Source organism: Medicago truncatula, chromosome 1 (assembly GCF_003473485.1).
Source record: "Medicago truncatula cultivar Jemalong A17 chromosome 1, MtrunA17r5.0-ANR, whole genome shotgun sequence".
Lineage (NCBI taxonomy): Eukaryota > Viridiplantae > Streptophyta > Magnoliopsida > Fabales > Fabaceae > Medicago > Medicago truncatula.
In genome coordinates this window covers 15,957,672-15,970,567 of record NC_053042.1, presented here as the reverse complement: position 1 = coordinate 15,970,567, position 12,896 = coordinate 15,957,672, and the positions used below count along the sequence as shown (strand labels likewise).

Here is a 12,896-nt window from a genome sequence, read left to right as displayed (position 1 = left end):
ACAAAGTCTAAATTGAGATTCACATGAATGCTTTAAAGACGACACTGAGGAAGTGACAACAGATAAAAAAAACAGTGACAACAGAACAAGGTCATGAAGAACAAACAATGGCAACGAATTCTGTTAAGGCAAAGTTAGTTGACACAGATGATATGAAAACACATACAAGTGTCGCAAAATTCTGATGAAGAAAAAATCGGAGATGTCTGAGGAAGAACACCAAGATCATGAAACGCATTGTGACGTTATTAGACGAAAACTAGCAGTTGAAAATGCTAAACAAGGTTACTATGATGTTCTATGACGATATAGAGGAAGTCCAAAGTTGCCACAAGACATCTATAACACATAAATTCATAAGCGATAACAGGGAAGATCCTTGTAAGGATCAACAAAGTCGATTAAAATTACCACAGAAAGATAGTTGGCTGCAATGACAAGACTCATAATAAGTCAACATTTGGATATTGATACATTAAGAAATTACATCAGCAGCAATGAGGCCATAACATAGTTCAATTCCTTGGAGGATGTCAATACACAATTTCATAACCAATAAGAGAAAATCAACAACAGTAAAAATGCAGTTGATATGGAACTAAGATGTTTCATAATGTTCTATTCTTTCAAAATGAAAACATGCGATCAAGTATCTCAACCTAATTTTTCTCATATTTTTCAAAATTAGCACAAATAATGATCTCAAGAGTTGCATCTTTAGGAGTAAAACTTATAATGAAACTCTCGTGAGGGAATGAGTTAGGTATTAAACCAATTCACAAAAAACTAAACAGAAAAATTCGAGCCTTTTATAAAATCCTCATTTTTTTTTGACAGAAACCTCATTTCATTCGATTGACAAAGCATCTGACCATACAATTGAGGCAGTAGGTTCTGGGACATTTTCCACCCAACTTTTGGAGCCAATACTCTAAGCTATTCCTACAAGGCTATGAGCTGCAACATTTTTAGCTCTACAAATAAAAAACAATCTAACATTTATCATTGGTGACATTAAGTTTAGACAATCTGAGATCACATTATCTATTTCAACTAACTTTAAAGCACACAACTGTCTCAGCATATCAAGTTCTGCTGCCAAATTTCCATACCTCATTCCCTTTGCCAAATTGAGGCTCCATCTAAGGCCTGTTGCTTCAACTAGTGTGGGAGAGATTCGAACATCCTCAACTTTTGTTGCAGCATAGATGCCATTGCCTTGGTGGTCACGGATGAGCATCCCTCAGCTTGTGGTGCCATCTTCAAAGCAACCGGCATCAACATTCAGCTTTAAAGAGTCAAGATTGGGAGGCTCCTGTTTATCAAGTTGATTTATGGAGTTTTGCCTAGACCTCTTCGGATTACATAACCCGTTGATCAATCATCATGAAAGTGTAGGGCTTCGTAAACATCACCATTAACAGAAGTATTGAAGATGACTCGAGAGCTTTTTGTGTACTTTGTGAAGCTCATAATGGACTCATCATTTTCTCAAGCACTCGAAATCTCTCTCGGTATTGCTCTGATTTCACTAGGTATCTTTACCCTTCAAATCATATTGGCCAAATCTCTAAGCAATAAAGAACCGAACACATCCACTCACACCTAGCATAATAAAGGTGATGAACGATACAGAGGAAGTCCAAAGTTGCCGCAAAACATATATATATATATATATATATATAACACATAAATTCATAAGCAATACCAGGAAAGATCCTTGTAAGAATCAACAAAGTCGATCAAAATTACCACGATGATTGGCTGCAATGACAAGACTCATAAGTCAACATTTGGATATGGATACATTAAGAAATTACATTAGATAATTGTGAGATCCTTGAATGTCAATACACAATTTCATAACCAATCAGAGAAATTCAACAACAATAAAAATTAAATTGATATGGAACTATGATGTTTCATTCTTTTCTATCCTTTCAAAAGGCAAATATGTGATGAAGAAGTATCTCAACCTAATTTTTCTCATATTTTTCCAAACACAAATAATTATCTCAAGAGTTGCATCTTTAGGAGTAAAACTTATAAAGAAACTCTGGTGAGGGAATGATTAAGGTATTAAACCAATAATTGATCATAATTCACAAAAAAACCAAACAACAAAATTTGAGCCTTTTATAATATTCTCACTTGTTATATTTTTTGTTGTTGACAGAAACCTCATTTCATTAGATTGGCAAAGCATCGGACCATACAATTGAGGCAGTAGGTTCTGGGACATTTCCCACCCAACTTTTGGAGCCAATACTCTTAGCTATTCCTACAAGACTATGATCTGCAACATTTTTAGCTCTACAATTAAAAAACAATCTAATATTTATCATTGATGACATTAAGTTCATACAATCTGAGATCACATTATCTATTTCAACTAACTTTAAAGCACCGTTCAGGCACTGCACAACTGTCTCAGCATCAAACAAGTTTCCATACCTCGCTTCCTTTGCCAAATTGAGGCTCCATCTAAGGCACTGCACAACAGTCTCAGCATCAAACAAGTTTCCATACCTCGTTTCCTTTGCCAAATTGAAGCTCCATCTAAGGCCTATTGCTTCAGCTAGTGTGGGAGAGATTCAGACATCCTCAAATTTTGTTGCAGCATAGATGCCATTGCCTTGGTGGTCACGGATCAGCATGCCTTAGCTTGTTGTGCCATCTTTAAAGCAGCCGGCATCAAGATTGGGAGGCTTCCGTTTATCAAGTTGATTTCTGGAGTATTGCCCAGACCTCTTCGGATTGGCCTTGTTAAATTCATCTACAAAGCCCACAGCACTTGTAGCCACTACAACGGGATCAAACTTTTCTTTATTGAAAATCATACTGTTACTGGCTTTCCACGACTTCCACATTAGTTATATTTACATTATTCATTATTTTATAAAGTTATATGATCACTAAGATTTCATGACAGAATCACCATTAACATAAACCATAGCAGGTTCAAATTCATTGAGCAACAATTACCAGACAAAAAAAATTAGCCACTTTTATAGTTACAATATCAAATTAAACCTAACACAAAATGACTTTAATCAGAGCTGAAGTTATAGTGATCCCACTACATGATACATCTTTGTTATGTGTAATTATCAAAAGGAATAGAGACGAGTGTTGAAAGTATATCATATTTTACACATTTCTTCAAATAAATTCACGACTTCATTCATTTACTGTTTTAATCTTACATAATTCATAAATCACAATATTATAGGTGTGTCCATCAATGAACAATATTAGGTTCCATAAATTTGTTAATCATCATTCCATTCAACAAAAAAATTGTTTATTTTAAATTGATTAAAAACAATCGTTTCTTTTGATTGAATCACAAGACAAACCCCATTGCTAGAGCAACAAAAATATAGAAGCAGTGTCAATAACGATTGTGTTATACATTACCAAACAATAATTGAACCAATGGTCAATCTTAAAACAAAATATGGATGCGATTGAAAAAAAATATATAGATCAGTTAGGCATCCGACGAGGCGCTCTGGTCTAGACAAGGTTCTTCTCAAACAGGGAGCAGCTCTGCATATTTCATAGGAATTGGATCGTTGAGTTTTCTGAACCTAATCTTGAGAGATAAACTGCTGAGGAGCCTGTTGTCGAAACCTACCTTTGTAAATATCACCGTTAAGACAAAGACCTTAGAAAAGTATAATCGAGGTTATCACATCAGGTTTATGATAACCCAATGTCTGATAACCCATCTTCAGAATCTTGATGTAAAGAACTGCGAATGGTGTGGCATTGAGAGAATGGTACACGCTTCTGAGATTTGCAACATGAAGAGTGTGTGTGCTGTGTTGGAAGGGGGTTAGGGTTTTGATGAGTGAGACTGAGAGGTACTTCAGGTTCTATATATACAGCGGCTCATTACAGTGTAAAATGGGTAAATATGGAAATTTACTTGGCTATGCCTTATGTGGATATGAGCTGGTAGATTTGAACCAATATGTGAATTAGCTCGTGCAACTTTCTTTCAAAAAAAAAAAAAAAAGCTCGTACAACTTCTTTTGTTATAGTAATAAATAGAAGGATAAAATATGTGTTTGATCTATTCCATCCTCATATATAAGACATTTTTGCTAAAATCACGGGAATTAAGAAAGTGGATAATTATATTAAAGTTGTTTGTAATCATCATTGTTTTTACAATTTTATCTTTAAGAGAGAGAGAGTTAGTTTATGTTTTCCATATGCTATTTATTGTTGATTAAAGGAAAAATATGTATAAAAAATAGGGGTATGTATGTAAAGAAATAATTAATGTAGTTGAAAATAGCAAATTGATCTTATAAAAATGGACACAAAAATTCTCAAAAAAATCTTATAATTAGGGACGGAAGTAGTATTTGTTTTTTGTTTCAGTCCTTCAAATTTTTTCTTAAAGAGACAAAAATGTAAAGTTAGTATATTTATAGGAACAAAAACATATTTATCTCTAAATAAAATGATTCATGAATTTTTACACCCTTATTTTGTTTAAATTAAAGTTGAAGTTATTTAACCCATAAGCATATCTCAATTATAGGAACAATGCATTGTAATATATAGGATCGAGATTTAAATGCAAAAAAAAAATATAGTCATTTGATTTTTAAATTCAGCTTTATGTTTCCTTGAAATAAAAATCTACTTTTGAAAGTTGTGAAAAAACAAATTTTATAAATGATAATGTTGTCGAAATTGAAAGTTAGCATAACACTCGACAAAGAGCTTTCCATTGTTGTTTTTTTGTGCTTCAAATGACTATGGGAGCAAATTATGTCGCTTAACTATGATTTTCTTAACTCATCTAAAGTTTGTTAAATATGGAGTTATTTATTTTATGCTACACAAATCATTGATAAATAAATATAATATAAGAACTCGTAGTTTAATTTTTGTTGCTTTCATAATTCTTTTGAAAATTAAACAAGTAAATTTCAAATAGAATTTAGGCCAAATACCTCTCTGAGTCCTTTAAGTTTCCCGTTTGTTTTAGATAGGTCTTTTAAGTTTCGAGTTTGTTTCAGATAGGTCCTTTAAGTTTCTAAGGTTTCAGATATGTCCTTTAAGTTTCGAGTTTGTTTCAGATAAGTCATTTCTATCAAATCAACTTTGGCTTAACGAAGGTTGTTAGAAAGGACCTATCTGAAACAAACTCGAAACTTAAAGGATCTATTTGAAACCTTAGAAACTTAAAGGACCTATCCGAAACAAAATCGAAACTTAAAGAACCTACCTGAAAAACCTTAGAAACTTAAAAGGATCTATCTGAAACAAATACGAAACTTAAAGGACCCATTTGGTCTATAATTTACTTTCAAGGTTTTCTACAAAAAAATTTACAAAAATATATTCTCCTCAAATATCTTACTTAAAGTAATATAAACGTTACAAACTTGAAAATAGTACTATGAAGATAACTACGAATCTTACATGTTCCCGTAATTTTAACTCAGTTAACATGGACAATGCATAATATATAGAGGTCAGAGTTCGAACCCTGAATATCCTTCTTATTCACCTTTAAATTAAATTTCTAGTCATTAGATTACTTAAAAAAACTACGAATCTTACATATATCTTCTACATTCATATGATCATATGTCTAAATGTTTCATCTTTGGACACTCTTTTACCCTTTGAGAAGTTTGTGTTTAACAAGTTTCGTAACTTGCACCACTCCATAATCTACTCCCTTTAATAATATTGAATTAGACAGTGTTGATGGTTTGGAATTTTGCTTTATCAATGATGCCAAGCCTTTTACTTGTTCTTCATTAAAATTGAATACATACATGAAGTAAAGGTTATTGGGACTTGATTAGAACGAGTTCAAATTGCAGGGAATTACAAATCAAATGAACCTTAAATTAACAAATTCCAACTTGTGCATTCATTTGAACCAATTAATGTAATGGCTGAAATAAAATTCTTGCTGGAATCCCCTAACCAAATGCAACCATCAATCTAGGATTATTCACCTTCTTTGATCAACAATGTGGTTAAAAAATTGATGTGGAGGCTTTTAAGTTAAACACAAGCTTCTTCTGAGTTAAATACAAGCAATCCAAGAGCACAAAAAATCTGATACCTTAATAACAACAAATAGTGAGTAACCAAAATGAAATGAAAGCACACAAACAATCTATGAAGATTTTCAATGACACCAAATTAGACGAAAAATATAACACAGAAAAATCTTAATTTAGTCTGTGTTATATTTTTTTAATAGATTAATTTAGTCTATTAAAAAATATAACGGTGTGGTTTTTTTAATACCACACCGTTGTAACTTAGTGGAGCAAATGCTTAATTTAGTCTTTCACATTAGGCACTTCCACCAACTTAGTCCCTCATATTATCGATATTCTAAAATAGTCACTGACTTATCCAAACATTGATTAAGTCAGTCATCTCTGCCTTTGTTATCGAACATGTTGTTCTTGACGGCTTGCATGAGACCGCTGCAACAATTTGGTCTAGGTGCTACGGCACTGCGCTGACATATATGGCAGACATATTGCAATATGTTTTGCACCTACCTGTGTTCTCTGATTCCCCCTTTGCAAGGTTGAATAACATCAATGACGCTGCTAACACTAGCACGTGTAGCTCGGCTGTTAGCAGCTAGTGATACCAAGAGTCAATGCGCTAGTTCGAACACGCGATGTGCTGCATTCCTGATCCCCATTTCCCGATATCTGGTGGTTATTGATAAAACAAAACAATAGCATATATAGTAGAATGGCATTGTGGCCTGAAAAGCCATTTTCAATGATGGAAATGAACAAATGCAGACAGAATCATAGATTATAAGCTATAAAACAATATTAATGATGAATCTTATACAAAGAATGGTAGTAGTGAGAGGAAACCAATAATCAAATCCTCTAATGACTTGGCTTCCTCATTTATGAAATTACAAAGTAAAAAAGCAAGTTTTGAGAAGTTAGTAACCTACATATTCAATTGCTAAACCAAAGAACTCGTACGAGTTGCAAAGACTTTGGTTCTTCCCTAATGGCATTGTAAATCTAATGAACATGTGAACAAGAGATGCAAACTGTCTACATACCGAGGAATTTTCAACCTCGGTACAACCTTTTTCAAAGCATAAGACTCTAAAACTAAAGAGAAACAAACTCAGCAAGGCGTTTTCTGATTCATTAGGCTAGCTTACCCGAATTCTTGATCTCTGTAAGAACACATTTACTTGTCCAATTCTCTCATCATCAGCAGCCTGACAAGGTAGATTCAAAATTGTTTCCAGGCTATCTGCTACACACATTTTCATGTTGTCAAGAAACCATATGTCTACATAGATACCGAAAGACTATCTGCTAATGCATGTCTAGATTGAACAATTACCAAAGGGAGATGGTTGGCTGCAATGCCTAGTTTCAGTCTTAAGTAGACCTCTAGCAATCATTTCACGAATAATTTTCTCAGCTTTTATCATTCTCACCTCTTTCAAAGAGAGTGTGTAAATTATTCATTCATTTGCAAAAACATGTAATAAGTAATCATAAGTGAAGACATCGGCTGGTTAAAATCTATCATGGATCTCATTCACAACCTTCCAATCACAAGAGATTCTCTCTAATTTGCACAAATTATAAATAAGAGTGATAGGAATCACATTTTTTTTAATACATTTCTTCAAAGAGATTCATGGTTTCATATACCATTTTAATCTTACATAATCCATATATATAGATTAAATTACAAATCTAATAATTTTTAATAAAAGCAAACACTACTTCTTCGATTCACACATCATCAAGCAAACACTCCTTCAATTCACACAGTCAAAATTGAAAGATTTTGAAATCAGGTGCACTCCCTTTCTTATAGTAGCAGATAGATCATGATTGCGTTCATTTTAACTTTCCTCAATCACATCTTTGTTGTTCAACTCTGTAGAAGCTACAATGCTCCTTTGATCCATACATCAGCATTATTAAGACTTGCTACGAGACATGGGATAGTAGAAAATCTGTTCGACTCTACACTCTTAAATTGGTATAGACAACGGAAATGTGCAAGCGAAACGCAAGCTGTATTCAATTTGATGCCCCATTAAATAGCTGTGTCTTGAAATACAAATTCAACTGCCCATTTCTCAAACAAAAAATGTGGAAAGCATCTTACCGGTCTCACCGCCTCGTTTGAAGAAGCAAGAGGATAAGTTGAGGGTTTTACAAACATCACCGTTAAGACAAAGACCTTGAGGGATAGAGAAAAGGAAAAATCATTTGCCCCAAGTGACAGAAACAAATTATACCGTGCTTAAAGTAGAGATGTCTGACCTAATTCTGTGGACTCTCATTTGATGTGGATCCTAAAATTGGATCAGCTTTATGAAATTAGGTGGCGGAAGTTAGGGTTAGTGAGAGGTACTTGTTTAACTTGACTGAGCTTCTGGTTCTTATTATAGAGCGGCTCTTTCGGTTTAGTGTAGGGTTTAGGAAATTTTTGTGGTGGGTAAATATGGAAATTTACGTGGATATGTATTATGTGGACATTTTTAACAATGTATGAATGCCACGTTGGTAGAGATTGTCATTGGTATTGTGTGGCATATTATTATTGGTAATTACTGCGATGCGACGGGTAAGAATCTTACATACGTGTGGAATTATTCTATATTTATTATATTTAGGTGATAACTATGGTACCTATGAAAAAATGATGTGTAATTTACCTACTCAATCAATAAAGTTAATCACATTTTAATTAACTATCTTGACCTCATCAATAAATTGTTTATTTTTATTGGTTAGTAGGTAAGTTATCCACCGTTCTTTAAAGATAATTTAGTAAAAAAAACCTTATATTTATGGTATTGTCCCGCACAAGGCAGAATTATTTGATACTTCATGCTTGCTGGTGTCATGTGCATCATAAATCATACCCATATATACCCATATATACTCGTTTGAATCTATTCTAATTTAACGGATTTTTTCTGCTTTGATTGAGTTTGGGTATGAATTTGAGTTTTTTTTTTTCTTTTTTTTTTATTATAAAATATGAATACTGGTAACAACAATATATGGAATTTAGAGATGGAGACAACGAAGGTGAAACTCGTCCCCGCCTTGCTCCATTACCATGCTTAATCTGCCCCGACTGAATCATCATGATGCCAAGTTCATTAACCCAAATTAGGTCAAATAAGACATTCATATATTGTTGCAAACTACATGCATGGATGAAAGAATGATCATTCTTCACAAGTCCTAACTCAATTATTACGTCGAACAATGTATTGTATATAATAGTATATATCAAGTTGAGACCTTTTTTTTTTATCTTTTAAGGGTCTATTTGGTGTGCAGGATAAAGAGATATAATAAGATAACTCAATCATATCTCCTCAATTTTAATCCTTTTTTTATCCTTTAACTATCATGATTAGGATCATGCAATTTTGATCCTTAGAGTTTTTTCTTTTCTAGTTTGGTAGTATCCTCAATTTAATTCCAAATATTCGTTGTGGTGACACAATTAAATGTGTCAAACCCAACTCGCAATGTCCACGAGATTATTTTTTTTAAAATTTAAAAATAAAAAATGCAAAATATGACTATCATAAATTTGAGACATTATACTTACCTCTCAACAAAGTGTTAGGATGTTTAAAATAAACATTCAGAGATACGAGAATGACTACAACGACAATGATTTATGCAAATTCAGAATGTGACTTATGAGTATCACATGACTAAACTAAATTACCAACATTTTTCGACATGGTGAATCATATTTAACACTATTCAACATGGTGAATCCAATTTTTCATGCAGGAAACAGAAATCAATTTTAACCTATGTAAGAAATTAGTTTTAAAAGCTAAACTGTCACTCTCAGTGACATTGTGAAACCAAAGAAAGAAAAAGCTAAGGAAAGTTTTCTATTTTCAAAGGGCAAGTTAATTTTCAGTGCAAAAATGTCACTGGAAGCCACTGGAATTCTCTAGTTGTTGCAACCTCTCATCTTCAGTGATTTATAACTTTTCCTCTTGCGATCATGATCAGGTTACAACCTATAAAAACAACAAAATTTATAACTTTAATGAAATGCTTTCAATGATTTTGAATAACAGTTTTTTTGGTACAAATTTTGCACAGAACATTTTGTCCAATTAAGCTCCAAAATTAACCTGACAAGATGTGTAATTGACAACATTGAAGTTAAAAATTGACAGAATAAACCACGGAGACTAACACAAGTGACTAACACAAGTGTGTGAGTGTTGTAAATCCGAGACAGCTGGGTGTCAATGAAAACATGAAAAGGGAGTTTCGGTATATACCTTAACAGCAAGTAGGGTTCCAACGGGGGGTTTGAACTGTTGATGGAAGCTGTACCTCTATCCAACGGATCAATTTCTTTGAACTCTACCTTGCTTTTATTTTCAATCTCCTCAAGCTGTTTAAAGTGTAAAACATTAAATATTTTCGACATATACATCATAAATATTTTACCATTTTTTTTTTGTTGACAAAACTAATGTTTTGTTCTTACTTGTTTACGCAAAGCTTTGATCTCCGCCATAGCTTCTTGATCCTGCATATCAATAAATTTGAAAACAAAGTGAAAGATTCTTGAACAATCTCTTTATTCCATGTGATAACTTTGTTGTTATTAATTTAACCATTCAAAACCAGGTTTTGGTTTTCTCACAAAATATAATTCACCTGAATCTTACTCTCTAAAATAAACCCTACAATATACTAATTAAAATATGCCAAAAATTTTCCAATAAAAGTCTTCACATTTCAATTTCAATCAAAAAAACCAGACACTAATTTACATAAACAAGAATGATCACCATGCAGTCCAGAAAGTAATGAAAAATTTGAAAGGGTGGTCACCTTGTGCTGGAAAACTCATAAAGCTTGCCGGTGGTAGAGAATACGATAACAGCAACCTCGGCATCACAAAGAATAGACAATTCTTGAGCTTTCTTGAACAAACCATTGCGTCTTTTTGAAAATGTAACTTTCCTGTTATTCAAATTCTCAATCTTCTTAATCTCAATCTTCTTAATCTCAATCTTTCTCACCATTCTCTTCTTTTTCTCTTCCACTTTCAAGATTTCTTCCTCTGTTTACACACTAACATAGAGTAAAAGCAGAATCTATAGTAGTTGAGATTTACAAAGACAACTCAACTACTTTAACAGAAAAACAAAACTGAATAACAGAAAAAAATAACCACCTAAAACAAACTAACTGTTTTATATAGAAGGGAATAATACTAATAGGTTTTTGTTTTCCCATAAAATATAATTCCCCTAAATCTCTCTCTAATGGCCTGTTTGGATTGACTTTTGCATAAGTTTTGGGAGAACTTATAAAAACAACTTAGGATAGTTTTCATAAGTTCTCCAATATAGCTTATAAAGACAACCTATAGCATATGTTTTATCTTTTGCTATAAAAATAGCTTATGTCTTCTGCATTTTATTACAAAAAGTGAAAGAAAAGGCTTACTAAATATGTCTTCTGCAATTTATTATATATTGAAGGGTTAATTAAGTAAATGGTCCCTGTAAATATTCAGAATTTTATTTTTAGTCCCTACAAAATAAAATCACACTTTTTAGTCCCTATAAAATTTTCTATCAGCATTTTTAGTCCCTATAAAATTTTTCCATCAACATTTTTAGTCCCTGTCAAAAATTTCCAACATTTTTCTAAAATGCTTAAGGAAAAAGTCACAGGGACTAAAAAGTGTGGTTTTATTTTGTAGGGACTAAAAATAAAACTGTGAATATTTATAGGGACTAAAAACTTAATTAACCTATATTGAAGTATAACAAACTGAACAGTTGTAAATGAAATGTACAGCAAAATTGACTAAACTAATCTAATCTAATACTAATTAACCAAATACATGACTAATATATATAATCCTAGCTTGATGAAAAGAATAACTTTGGAATAGTCCAAGTTTGAATTCTAAACATCACATTAATTTTGTCACATATAGCCATCAAATATAGTCTTATCAACAAGTGATCAGTGGTGTCAAAAACTTTTTTGACACATTCAAAAGTTGTTTCTTGGGGCATAATATAGTCTTAAAATTTGATTATAAATAAGTTCAATCTTCATTTTGATGGTACAGAAAGGTTCAAAACAAAACATGACAACACATCATTCGGTACACGTGTAAAATAACTTTACACCGGCAAGATCCAAAGCAGTTTCCATGCCAGAATTCCCAGATCCAACAAAAAGAACATGTTAATTCATCTTTAAACTCTTTCTCATTCTTAAACCCAGTTGAATGAATCACTTCCCCATTGCATCTCTTCTACCCTTCAATTTCAGGCAGAAAAGGTTCACTAGTTTCGCCACTAGCCATTACCAAAAACCTTCCATCATATTCCTCAACTTCACCAGAATCCTTATTCATAGCCTTCACTTTCCATTTCTGCAAGTTCTTAGCTGCATTTCAATTCCCACATGTATATGTTCTTAGATGCATCCTAACTCCAAAACTACCAAAGATCAATGGCAGAATGGTTATTAAACTTGTTGAAGCATTTGATTAAGAATTAAGAAAAATCCTTATAAACCCAAATGTCAAGGAACAGGATTCAATTGTACTAGGTCCAAAATAGAGCTCATTCCTAAAACAGACTGAGATGACAGTGAAATTATCTCCAAATTTCTCATTCCTGCACAGACAAAGCAATTGTACTTGAAAGTCCTAACAAAGAGAAAAAGGTTACTCGGAGGTTTAAAACTGCACATCGATTTTCTGAGAAGCTACCTGCCAACCACTTTTCAATACTTCCTCTAAGATGCAATAACTATAATTTGAATGGATTATTAACAGAGATCAAGTATGCAATTATATAGTTT

The 12,896-nt window shown here is 32.7% G+C and overlaps 2 long non-coding RNA genes across 3 annotated transcripts; both read right to left on the bottom strand.

Annotated features, from left to right (window-relative positions):
• Nucleotides 1-787: 787 nt before the first annotated feature.
• On the bottom strand, nucleotides 788-3,881 carry LOC112417017 (uncharacterized). 2 transcript variants are annotated; one of them, XR_003007453.2, is made up of 3 exons: nucleotides 2,152-3,881; nucleotides 1,709-1,764; nucleotides 788-1,605 (listed from the first exon to the last, which is right to left on the bottom strand). It is a non-coding gene; the product is annotated as an uncharacterized lncRNA (long non-coding RNA). The 2 variants fall into 2 exon arrangements; XR_003007450.2 differs by having other exon boundaries at nucleotides 788-1,764; nucleotides 2,152-3,880.
• Nucleotides 3,882-9,684: 5,803 nt separating this feature from the next.
• On the bottom strand, nucleotides 9,685-11,584 carry LOC25482981 (uncharacterized). The gene is made up of 3 exons (XR_003011091.2): nucleotides 10,546-11,584; nucleotides 10,334-10,449; nucleotides 9,685-10,063 (listed from the first exon to the last, which is right to left on the bottom strand). It is a non-coding gene; the product is annotated as an uncharacterized lncRNA (long non-coding RNA).
• Nucleotides 11,585-12,896: the final 1,312 nt, after the last annotated feature.